The sequence below is a fragment of the Strigops habroptila genome, chromosome 1 (assembly GCF_004027225.2).
Source record: "Strigops habroptila isolate Jane chromosome 1, bStrHab1.2.pri, whole genome shotgun sequence".
NCBI classification, from domain to species: domain Eukaryota; kingdom Metazoa; phylum Chordata; class Aves; order Psittaciformes; family Psittacidae; genus Strigops; species Strigops habroptila.
This window is the reverse complement of record NC_044277.2, coordinates 56,268,178-56,280,675: the sequence shown is the minus strand read 5'-3', so window position 1 is coordinate 56,280,675 and position 12,498 is coordinate 56,268,178. Positions and strand designations below refer to the sequence as shown.

Here is a 12,498-nt window from a genome sequence, read left to right as displayed (position 1 = left end):
TTCCTGGTAAACCTCAAAAAATGAAGGTAGAACATGTCTGTGTAATGCAACAGAGCCTGCTGCACATTGAGTCAGCTCTGAAATCAAAAAACACAGCAGAGTTCATTTTGCAGCACCTGCAGAGAAACAGGCTGTGACAAAGCTGCATGTTACGTAAAGTTTTGAACTTACCTAGAATAACAACCCAGATAAAAGCTGAAGCTCTATTGTGTCTTTTGTTCAGGCTACTGGAATTTTTATTATAGGCTTGAGTTCTTCTGGTTTTTATCCTGAAACTAGCTAGTCTTTTATTTCAGCATATAGAAAAGAATGCTTTCTTAGGTCACTGCACCATGTTAATGTACTTGAGTGGGTGAGGCTTCACCTAGTCTATTTCAAGTACACAGGCATCCTTCTCCTTTACAAACCACACATTGAAATTTCTTACACATTTAATTTTACAGCAGGTTTTGTCAGCCTCAGCAGTTCTTAACTCCCACTTTACAACTTGTCAAATGATTACTGAGGCATTAAAATAGAAAAATATAAATACATCCCTGGAGTTCTATTTATTGTTAAATGGAAGCTGAAAATTAGCTTATCCATGTCAATTATTACAAGAAGAAAATAATTAACACACCAAAAAGGAAAAGGAGAAAAAGAACAGTAGTGAACACTTATTTGCTAAAAAGGCTGACAGCACCACATATAGAATTGTAATAATTAAAAAGGGAAACATAATGTCCATTCAAGCTGCTTTGTGACCTAAATTTATTATGACTTTATGAATGCAAATTTGCAAGTGACTATGAAAGGTCCTCTTAGAGCTTGTTCAATATCTTTTGTATTATGCTTTGTCATGCAAAACAGGTATGACCTTACTCTTATTCTGTATCAGAAGTAAAAAATAAAAATTATAACTCTTATTTTTCAGAGAATTCTGAGAACAGAATTAATTCTGGTGAACCTTTCTGACTTCAAAGTGGGAAGGACTGTGTAAGAATCAAGATAACTGGAGAACAAAAAAAAGCACATTCATAGGAAGTTATCAGGCCAGGAACTCAGGAAACAACAATCTGAGGTTTTAACATTATTATTCTTCTATAATTTTCACTGCAACATAGAGTTATCAGAATCTCTTCTAAGCAAGAAATGAATAAGGAGAAAAAGACTATTCTTCTATTCCTCCACCTCTTCTTAAATGTTCCAGTTGGACATTCGCAATCTCCAGCTTCCTAGACCCATCACCCAGTGCTTTTAGTTCTGACAAATTAACCTCACTGTACATTGCTTTAGATATTTTCAGAGTTAGAAATTACCTGCTAAAGAGAATGTCCAAGACCCTAAGTTAAAAAAAAAAAAAAAAAAATATCAGAATTTTTTACTGTGATAGAAAATTGCGTGGTGGAATTAAAGACTTCTGTAACATATAGTAATGTTTTTCTTGTAAGAAAGAGACTGGTTGTCATTCACATTTATTGTTATTGAAAAAAAAAGAATTTGGAGGCTAACAGAATGATTTTTTTTCACAATTCTCTGTGTGAAAATCAAAATTAGTATAAATTACTTTAATGCCAGTATATATATATACTTACATACAAATGATTTTTATGTCAGTACCCTAAATCTACATTTTATCAGCAGTTTGTCACTCTTTCCCTATGTTTCTCATTTTATTCTTTCATTATATGTAATTATTTCTTAGGTTGACGAGGTTGACAAGACCTTAATTCTTACTAAACCTTTCAAGATGATAGTTCATGCACACGTAATTGCATGAAAGGCAGAACATTTACAGTATCAACTGATTCAAGTCATGAATATCTGATTGCATCACAGAAAAATATGAATCAGCTTTGGACAAATAGTTTTCCACTCCCATGAGAGCTCATGGAAGTTAATAAACTACCTACACCTATTACAGAAAATACTGCTTTGGTCAGCCGAAAACCAAATCCTGCCTTGTTAACAAATTCCAAAGGGTAAATTAGCAAGATATTTGATAGATGGTCTCATTCCTCAAACAAAGGATACTGTCACATTCACAAACAAGAACGAATTTGAGGTTCATGAGGGAGGTGTGGGTTTTATGCCTTAATTTGACAATTTAAAGTAGAAGAGAACAAGTAGAATTAAAGAGCAGAACATATCAACCTCTCCAAAATGTCTGCTATAGCAAGTCAAAGAGGATTTCTGATTGAAAGCAGAATTTGAGCTAAATCAAATCTCACATTCTCACACTAATGATAACAGTAGGTTTGTCAGATATGAGTTACTGGTGGATTCAGGAAATATTTCACAAGACTTCCATGAAACATATATTAGAATTATGGGAGTATGTGAGAAACCGTTATAAATCACATCATTGTCAATATAAAATAAAACCATATTAAGTATAAAAATGCAACCAACTACAAATTTAAATAACATAAACCCGTTTTTCCAATTTGTACCAAAATGAAAGTCATTGCAACAAGAGGATATTTTCCATGCCTTTCACTTTTTAAATATTTTTATGATACATTCCAACCTATTCTATTAAAAGACACCTCAGAGGCAATCTATTTGTCAGCTTTCCCCAAACAAAAACTGTAAACTGTAGTAGGAAGTTTTATTGTCACTCCACTGACTTTGCTGCTAGTGATATTAAACAATATCAACCACCAGCCCTTTCATCCTGAGCAATTAGCCAGTACATGGAGCCTTCTTCATTGATTGCCAGAATAAAAATAATTTACTGTATGGTTTAGATGTTGCATGGGAATAGTTTGGGATTTTTTAATCATCTACCCTTTCTCCCAGTATGTTGGGAACAACTAGGGAGGGCATCTTACATGTTAAGATTCCTGGATTTGCCTTTTCTGTAACTATCTCGGCCAGTGGAAAATGTGCTGTTTGGCTTTCTCCCAGGTCCATTCAGCACACACCACCCGCTGCCTGCCTGTTGGCCTGCTGCTTCGCTTGCACAGCTGCAGCCACTCAAACCATGGGGATCCCATGTTTGCTGTTGCTTTTCCAGCTAGTGTTTTTGCTCTCATGGCTTAGCTTCTGACTAGCCTTTTCAAGCAGCACCTTGCTGTGGATGGTGACAGCCCACTGTTTCAGCATTTAATTGGCGTTTAAGAGAGATTTAATTCTTCCTTCTGTTTAATCTGAATGAAGGGTGATGAGCAATTCTACACTGAGATATTGCTGTGTAAGGAGCAAACTGAGTGGCAGCCACTAACATAACTGACAAAAAAAATACAAAATTAATGTGAAGGATAATGAGAGGATGAAAAGCATGTATATTTGGTCTGCAATTGCACCTCTGAAATATATTTATGTCTGCATGTATATTTATGAATACCTGGTAAACACAGAGATAAAATTTTCTAACAGGAGAGATTAGAGACCGAGGTGTCTAAATTTCTTATTACCTAAGATTTCCAAATTGCAGATACACTTTGTTCGTTGAGCCACTGAAGCATACAAGAAATCTTTACCTTATTGGATCAGAGTGCAAAACAATTCACTGCTTTTCAGGACTATGCCTCCTCAGTTTCCTTTAATCTAGCTAAAATACCCTACTTGATGAGTGATAGCAGGATGTGATCCTAGCACTTTGTTATAGAAAATAACAGGAAGAAAGTGACGTTGGCTCTAGCATTTAGAGTAAAAAGCAGAGATTGATATATAGAGGACATCTTGTTTGAAGTCAGATTCCATACATGGACTAGGCAGAGACTATTTTCTGGTTTACGTGTCATTATCCCCAAAGGATCCTCATATCTCCAGCAGGAATTCTGTGGCAAAGATAAGATTTGGGGGGTTAATAGTGTATTGTCCATCTGTGTTCATCTCATAAAATACACAGAAGTCTGAAACAGTAATCCAAGCTAGGTGTAATTCTTGAAGAAAAGAAGGGGTGACATAATCCAGAAACATACCTGCAGAACAATTACAGAACTTTCTCATCAAACATTTTTACATTAATACATTTTTATTATTTTAAATTATTTATAGATGAACTTTATCTTCATATAGTAAGTTATAATTTGCGTTAATTAATATACTAATAATTTTATTATTTGCATATTGTTCCCTTGACACTAGGCACTTCGAATATTAAAAGACATATGATGAATAGACACATGCGCTTCTTCCATGGCATATGGCTTGTTCCCATAAATCCCACTGGTCCACACTTCTGGCTTTCTTCCTGCGTGATGGCATTGGCTTTTTGTGGTGACTTGGGAGGCCAGGCACCCATAGACCCATGAGGTATGCCCTGATGATGAGCACCCCAAGAGAAGAGAGAAAAGGTGAGTGGCATCATACTTTGGCTGCAGGCATCAAGACTTCCCATCCTTTACTCCGTTTTACAGCCAAAACCCAAAAACGCAGCCACCAGTGTCTCTCACCTAGAGCATACAAGGTATCTGGAGCATATGAGGAGCATTCCTGAGCATGCACTAAATCTGGATTTAAGTAACTTTTTGGAGCACATTTCCATACCAGTCTGGTAATGCATAGAGCCATGATAGTACTCAGAGTGTTATTTGGTAAAAGAGGAATATATGCTACCAGCCCAGGGTATCCATCCTGGTGTTGACATGAAACAAGGTAACTGAATGCAAGTTAGCTTTTGAGAAGGCCTCTTACATTCCCTCCTCTGACTTTTCAGTTTATTTGAAACAAAAATTTGGTTGAACTGTGCTTGAGGTAACAAACCCAGAGCTATAAAATACCTGTGCCCTCTCTGTCACTGAACAAAATAGTCAGAATTCTTCTGAATTTCTTTGCTGGCATTCAGTGGTAGGCAGCAGTGAAGTTGGACAGATAGTTGTGAGGTTAGTGGTAGGGCTGCTTTTAAAACAACAATAGACCACTGCAAACTAGGCCCCACAGCTCTATGGCAGGATTACTTTTATTTTCCATCTCAAATAGAGCTATGAGCATACAAGCATTCATATATAGGATGTTCAGGTACTATAATAATGGGGAATACATATACCTTTATAAAAAGTAATATAAATGCATTCATAAAGTAGCAGAACACTGAAGAATAAGATGTAGAAGCAAAGTGAACAGCAACAAAGTCTTGCGTTGCCTCTCCATTTTCCTCCATAGAAAAACAATAAGGCTGAAGCTATGCTGACTTTTGTTGTCTACTACAGCAACTGCAGTTGAGAAATATTTAGCAAGAGCAAGCCACAAATGCACAGCCATAACTATAAATACCACCAAAATAAACAGAAAGCTCAAGTGTTGTTTAATAGCATGTCTCCAGACAGTCAGCTTTCATAACTGAATAACTTGGTTTCCCTGTTATTGGATTTCTGTCCAAGAAATATTACATCACTAAAACTGTTTTGCTGAGTTTTGCTCAAGACAAAAAAGATCATTACATATTGGGATGAAATTCATTCTCTATCCCTCTGAAATATTTTGGTTCTTATATGTGAGAATATCACATTAAATTTACTATATAAATGCAGTGTGATTTTGGTTTAGCTGAACAGCAAGGTGGTAAATTTTTTTTTTTTTTTTTCATAGAATCGTAGAATGGTTAGGGTTGGAAAGGACCTTAAGATCATCTAGTTCCAACCCCCCAGAAGAAGCATTTTCAGTGAAATAACATGGAGTTTTAAATTAAAATTATAATTTTTTAAAAAAATTTCAGTTTACTTTAAATGACAGTAACTTTTACTAATACTGTATTATTCCATAGTTTATGTTAATACTGTATTGACATATTTGTATTTTGACTTTATAAAAGATATTTACACTGTGATTTGTGTAACGTTATCTCTTTTAGAATGAAAGAATCAAAATAACCAGTATGGCAGAGATTCCTCCCAGTAACATCTCTGTAATTTACTCATATTCTGAGTGTAGAAACTAAAGTACGACATCACCAAATAATTTATGTAATACAGGTAACGAATGGTGTTTCTCAGGTGTCGGTACTGGGACCAGCGCCGTTTAACATCTGTATCAGTGATGTGGGCAGTGGGACTGAGTGCGCCCTCAGCAAGCTTGACGACGACACCAAGCTGTGTGGTTCGGTTGATACACTGGAAGGAAGGGATGCCTTCCAGAGGGACCTCAACACGCTTGTGAGGTGGGCCAGCGCCAAACTCATGAAGTTGAACCAAGCCAAGTGCAAGGTCCTACACCTGGGTCGGGGCAATCCCAGGCACAGCTACAGGTTGGGCAGAGAAGAGATTCAGAGCAGCCCTGCGGAGGAAGACTTGGGGGTGTTGGTCCATGAGAAGCTTAACATGAGCAGGCGGTGTGCGCTTGCAGCCCAGAAAGCCAACCGTATCCTGGCCTGCATCAAAAGAAGTGTGACCAGCAGGTCAAAGGAGGTGATCCTGCCCCTCTACTCTGCTCTCGTGAGACCTCACTTGGAGTATTGTGTACAGTTCTGGCGTCCTCAACATAAAAAGGACAGGGAGCTGTTGGAGCGAGTCCAGAGGAGGGCCACGAGAATGATAAGAGGGCTGGAGCACCTCCCATATGAAGACAGGCTGAGACAGTTGGGGCTGTTCAGCCTGGAGAAGAGAAGGCTGTGTGGACACCTCATAGCAGCCTTCCAATATCTGAAGAGGGCCTACAAGGATGCTGGAAAGAGACTCTTCCTTAGGGACTGTAGTGGTAGGACAAAGGGTAATGGCTTCAAACTTAAACAGGGGAAGTTTAGATTAGATATAAAGAAGAAGTTCTTTACAGCGAAGGTGGTGAGGCTCTGGCACAGGTTGCCCAAAGAAGTGGTAAATACTCCATCCCTGTCAGTGTTCAAGGCCAGACTGGACAGAGCTTTGGGCAACATGGTCTAGCGTGAGGCATCCGTAGCCTTGGCAGAGGGGCTGGAACTGGATGATCTTAAGGTCTTTTTGAATCCTAACTATTCTATGATTCTATGATTAGTATTATGGTGAAGTTTGCATCTGAAGATCCACAGTTTCCAATACACCAACAATTCCCAACTCCCTAGAATGTTCGTATGGCAGACAAGTGTTTTCCTTCTGAAAATTTCTTCTAATTTTCTCATTCTTCTGAAGATGAGTTCAGTGAGCAAAAAATAAATAAGAGACTATTTATATAATATCTTCTCTGGGCCATGATTGTTCAAGACAAAAATAAATGAGGGAATGCATATTTCGAGTAGTCATACCTTCCTTTCTTCCCTAGAGATTCCTGTGAGATAACATAGTTACCATGCAGAGGTGTTTGTCTGTATCTAAAAGCTGCAGGGAATATCTTGGATTGATGTTTTATTCACCCTTCAGAACTTTAGAATAATCTGCCACTTTTATTTGCACTTACCCATGAATTAAAAATAAATAAATGTAATCATCAGTTAAGAAATTAGACAAACCAATTCCTTGAAATAGCTGAAAATGAGTTCTTTTCTATTTGTTTGCTTGACTTGCGGTAAATCAACTCAATACATTCTATAAGGTTTTTCTCTATTCCTCATAGTCCTCTACAGTAAGTTGAACATACAAGTGAAAACAAGTTTGTCTATATATAGAAAATGAGTGAAAACCTGAAAGAAAACACAAAAGGACTCTTGTAGGCCAGTGTTTTGCCATAAGTGCTTATGTATGGCTACACAGGTTCGCTCTTCTTTTATTAAACTCTTTTTTACTTCATGGACTGAATAATGCCACACAGTGTCTGTTCATTTCTGTTGAGATTTCATCACATGTGTCAGTTACTAAATGGTATCAGTCTACTTGACAAAAAGATGATGTGAATTTTATTTTGTGCTCTGGACAGAATAAAGTTTTTTGACATGGCAGCCACTGTGGGTCTCCAGTCTGTGTTAACCCTAATTTCGTTCTTATCTGGGAGAAGTAGAACAAAGTATTTCAAATTCAGGTATGTGCCAAGTTTGCTCTACAGGTCTTGCTAGGACATCTCTGCCTCTCATAACAGAGTAGCCCAGCTCCTCTATGCAGTGGTGGTAGCAGACAACAATGTAAGCAGTACTGCCTGGTCTTCTGTGGAGTAGCAAGTGAAGGACTGTTTTGTTTTGTCATTTTGATTGTTTTTTTATCTTGCAGAAGGGGTGTCAGTGGAATTACTTTAACAGACTAACTCTGTTTAACACAACAGAGATATGTTTAGAAAGTAAATTGTGTGATCCTGTGGTGTGTTACTCCAACTTCGCTAGGGAAACTGTAACAAAAGCTAAAACTACTGCCTGTGATGGTCACTTGCACATCTCTCTGCCAGAGCAATTGTTAGAAATCTATCAACCCTGGCATTTCATTTTAAATTAAACATGATTTACTTAGCCATCAAACAAGGCGGATGCTGTGAGTAAGATATTATATTTGAATGAGACACCAGGTTTTAAAGAACATGAATGTACTGTAAGAAACAAATTTTTTTGTGGTGGTGGTCTATTGATATAGACCTATGTTGTTATGGGTATTTCATTTTATTACTTTGTCCAAACAATGCTATCTACGTTGTGAGATTAAAAAGTACCATACACAAGAAAACCAGCAAATAGTGATGATGAAACAGACTATATGTGCCTACAAGCACCATCTAATACTCCACTCTGAAGTTACTTTTAAAACTGTCTTTCAATATTAACTTTAGATATTCTGGAAAAAAAATAATCTCCAGTCCTTGTATGTTTTATCAGCAAATGAATAGGATGTGCAGGTGTATTAAGTGCCTTTTTGCTAAATGAGAACTTTGAACAAAAATGGCCAAATGAAGCATATGGCTAGTGAAAATTTTGTCTTTAAATTGAACAAAATGACATGGTGGGACAAAGGCAGGCATATAGAGGAGAATAGTTCTGTTGCTCAGGTATGTCCTAGCTGCCACTCAGATAACCTACACTTTAGTGTTCCTCAGTCTACTCTTTCTTTTTTAAAATAATCTTACAAAAACATGAGCATAATTCACCACAGATGTGAGAGAAGTTACACCGGGGTGGATGTGTCTCCAATTTTTCTCTGTTGACACTAGCTTATGCATTATACTACCCTTTATTTGCTCCTCTGTACATTTTTTACTGAAAAGGTTTTACATAGAAGATTTCACATACTAATTGCTCTTCTAAAAATCAACTTAGTACTTACTTCACCAATAACATTTGAAAGCTTAATGACATACCAGGACATCATACATGTTGAATAACAACCTAAACAAGCATAGACATTTAGGCAATAGAATTTAACGTATCACAAGAAACTCCTCTTATGTAGTTCTGTTTACGTTCTAATACATTTGAGTATTATTGATAGTGTGAAATGCTGGTTTAAAACAACACTGGTTCAAACAAAGATCTAAGAGAAATGTCAGCTGCCTACCATTTTAAGATTTGATATTTTTATCTTGGCTAAAATGATTTTTATGGTAATTTTGGGTGAGGAGTGTTCCATGCAAAAATATTAGTCAAAAAGATCGCAAAGTAAGATTTGGGTTCTTTGAGTGTTATGAAACAGAACTTCATCATGAAATGATCTCAAATTGAGTTGTACTGAATGTCAGGGTGCCTTTTCTTGAGAAAAGGGGGGAAAAGTGCTTACCTGTTTACAATATCTGTCTAGCTGTACTCCAATCTAAAACAAAACAGAAAGCAGTACTTCTTCAGTATATATGTCTCTGTGTATCTCAATATGACTTGCTAAAACTGCCAGTCCTGATGCCATAGAAATGTTTTGTGAATTATCCACTTCTAGATGACAAATACTATTGGTTACTTAATTTTCCAGTTCTAAATTTACTGGATTCTTGCTAAAAATCCTTTTTAGAGGATGCAATGAATGAAATCAGAGCATAATATTTAATTAAGAAAAAGCAAACCCGCTTCAGTCCACTGTCTTAAATGTGCTATATACATGATAGTAGGGTACAGTTTAATCAAAGTTGTTTAATTGGAATGTTATGTTTTCTGGTAGTTGTCTACAATAAAGACCAAGGAAAAATAATAATATTCTAGCACATAATATTCACTTTTTTTTGGACATTAAATTTTTGTTCTGCATTCTGCTGCTGATCACATACCACATACAGGCTTCCTTCTGCACAACCAGTAGTTAAGCACAGAAGCAGTTATGCATATAGCCCTGTATATACAGATTCTCAGTGCAAATGAGTTAACTTTGATCACATAGACAAATAACGCAAGTAAGAGGCAATTAGAGTTTCCATCATTATTTGAAGCCTGTCCATGTGTAGAAACCATATGGCGGAATAAGTAATATCTATGCTTATTATACTTAAAAGGCTCAATAAAATCAACCTACAGTGTTTAACAGCAGAGTATAAACACTGCACATGGCTATAGGAAACTAACTGTTTATAGCACTTTTTACCTAATTTGTCCGTTGGGTTTGCTTGAAGGTATTTGCACAATATTAAAATGACCTCCTTAGACCATGAGAGCATGGGTATAAATGAGAATTCTTTTGATTGATTAACCAATTACCACAAAGTACTGTAGTTTATACCCTGCAAATTAAAAGGCATGTTATTAGGAGATGGAGAGAATTAAAGACCTATAAATACATCAAATTGAGTAAGTGTCTACAGTTAAATGAAAAGTTTTTGGCGGTCATATTCTACTGGTTTGCCATGTATATTTTGTGGTTTGGTGACAGAAAAGTTTATTTGCTTATTTGCTTATTGCAGTGTTTGCCACCATTGCTTTCATTTCATTCCTTCTCTCTTCTGTTTTTTTTTTTTTTTTTTCTATTTAGGTTGCATCTTTGCATCAGTGCCTGTGACACCACTCTGATGCAATCCACAGACTTCTTTTAATAGGATGTGAATGCATGGATAGAGTGCCATTGCTGCAACTTCACACAGCTCTAGGGCCTGTTTTATGCTAAAAGTCTTTTCCTTGGGTCAAGTCTCACTTCTTGCCAAGACAGTAACTCTTTTAACAGTAGTGTCTGTGGTGCTAAGCAAGTACAGAAGTTGATAATTTAAATGTTGTCTTCATTATGATATAGATCTAAATTAGGGATAGGTGACAAGTTCAGACAATATTCACCCCAACTGTTCTTTTAACAAGTATGGACTCCTTGAAATTGTGATATTTGAAAAGATCACATGGTTTTTAATCCTTTCAATACATTTTATGTGTTTGGTAACTGGACCCCACTTGTCACAGATGGCTGCTAAAGCAGTTGCACAAGCTCATTGCAGCTAGAAATTTGGCTTCTTGATATCTAGGGAGAGGCTGATTTTGCAATATTTTCTGTTATGGATTTCTAGGTTATAGAAATAATTATGTATCTTGAGAAATCTTGCTTTAAACATGGGAAATTAACCTCCTAAACTTTTAAGATCAACCCACTAAAGAACACCTACCCTTAGAAATAAAATTGAGAGGCCCCTGAAGTCAATTTTACCCTCAGGCAAACACAGAAAATGCTATTGGCCTGGAAATCTAGTAAAGATAGGTAAGTATACTTTCTTTCGTGCAGTATATCAGCTGTTTAGTGTACATGTAGCTGTACATAATTTTAGACTCATTTAAATAAACATATAATTTTAGACTAAATACATAAATAAAATAAATGCATAAACAAATACATCATTTTAGACTAATTTAAATATAACCGAAAACACTGAGTCTTCAATTTTCCAACTGAATTTACCACTGTACAGATTTACAGATCCTGAGTTTGAATTCTTATATCACTGTCTCCTTTTTAAGCACAATATTATTATTTACTTAGTGAGGTCACTTGTTATTTACAATATCTGCTCATCTTCTAAGCAGAGGGATTTTAAACAACGTACAGCTCAATATAGAGTTGAATACATTGTTTTATATTTAATCTTTGACTTCATATATATATATTTAATATTTGGAAAACTAGCTGTACATTTTTCATGGCTACAACACTTTGATGCAACGAGGCGTTCTCTCATATTTACTTGCACTTGTGTCATTTAAAAAAATAAAAAAGAGAAAAAGAGAACATAATTGTTCTATAGTCTATGCCAAACACCAGCTAAGATTAAATACAGACCTTTGAAAAATGTTTATTTCAGACTTTATAAGGTGAGGTTGTAGAAGCTCTTCAGTGATAAAACAGCATGAAAAGGCTGTTTTCACTTATGGGAATGTATTTGTAACTCCAGACAATGGAGAAAGAAGTACAACTTCGAACATCATCTTAACATGCATTTACAAATATGAAAAGTAAATCAAAGTACCTGATCAAGTCTAGAGAACCAGATGAGTTATGAAGAACAAGTCTTGCTGCATCACCTGCAACAAAAGGCTAGTATTAGTCCATTCAAGATCTGCGCAACTATGCTTTCACACTGACTAGCTCTTCCACACCACCTAGTGCCGAACCCTGATTATACATTTCTTTGTGATGTATATCCCTAAGCGTGAAATGTCAATCAGAGCTATAAAGGCACATTTAACCAAGGAGCTGAGCAAATTACTTGTGGTCTAGAATATCTCCGTAATTTAAGTCTTATAATATCTACATGGCATATGTTTTGGATTTGAAAATTATGTCAGCTAGCCTGAGT

General features: G+C 36.2%; 1 long non-coding RNA gene across 1 annotated transcript; it reads right to left on the bottom strand.

Moving 5' to 3' along the window:
• Positions 1-1,522: 1,522 nt before the first annotated feature.
• On the bottom strand, positions 1,523-12,270 carry LOC115611275. The gene is made up of 3 exons (XR_003992523.1): positions 12,169-12,270; positions 9,525-9,557; positions 1,523-3,764 (listed from the first exon to the last, which is right to left on the bottom strand). It is a non-coding gene; the product is annotated as an uncharacterized LOC115611275 (long non-coding RNA).
• Positions 12,271-12,498: the final 228 nt, after the last annotated feature.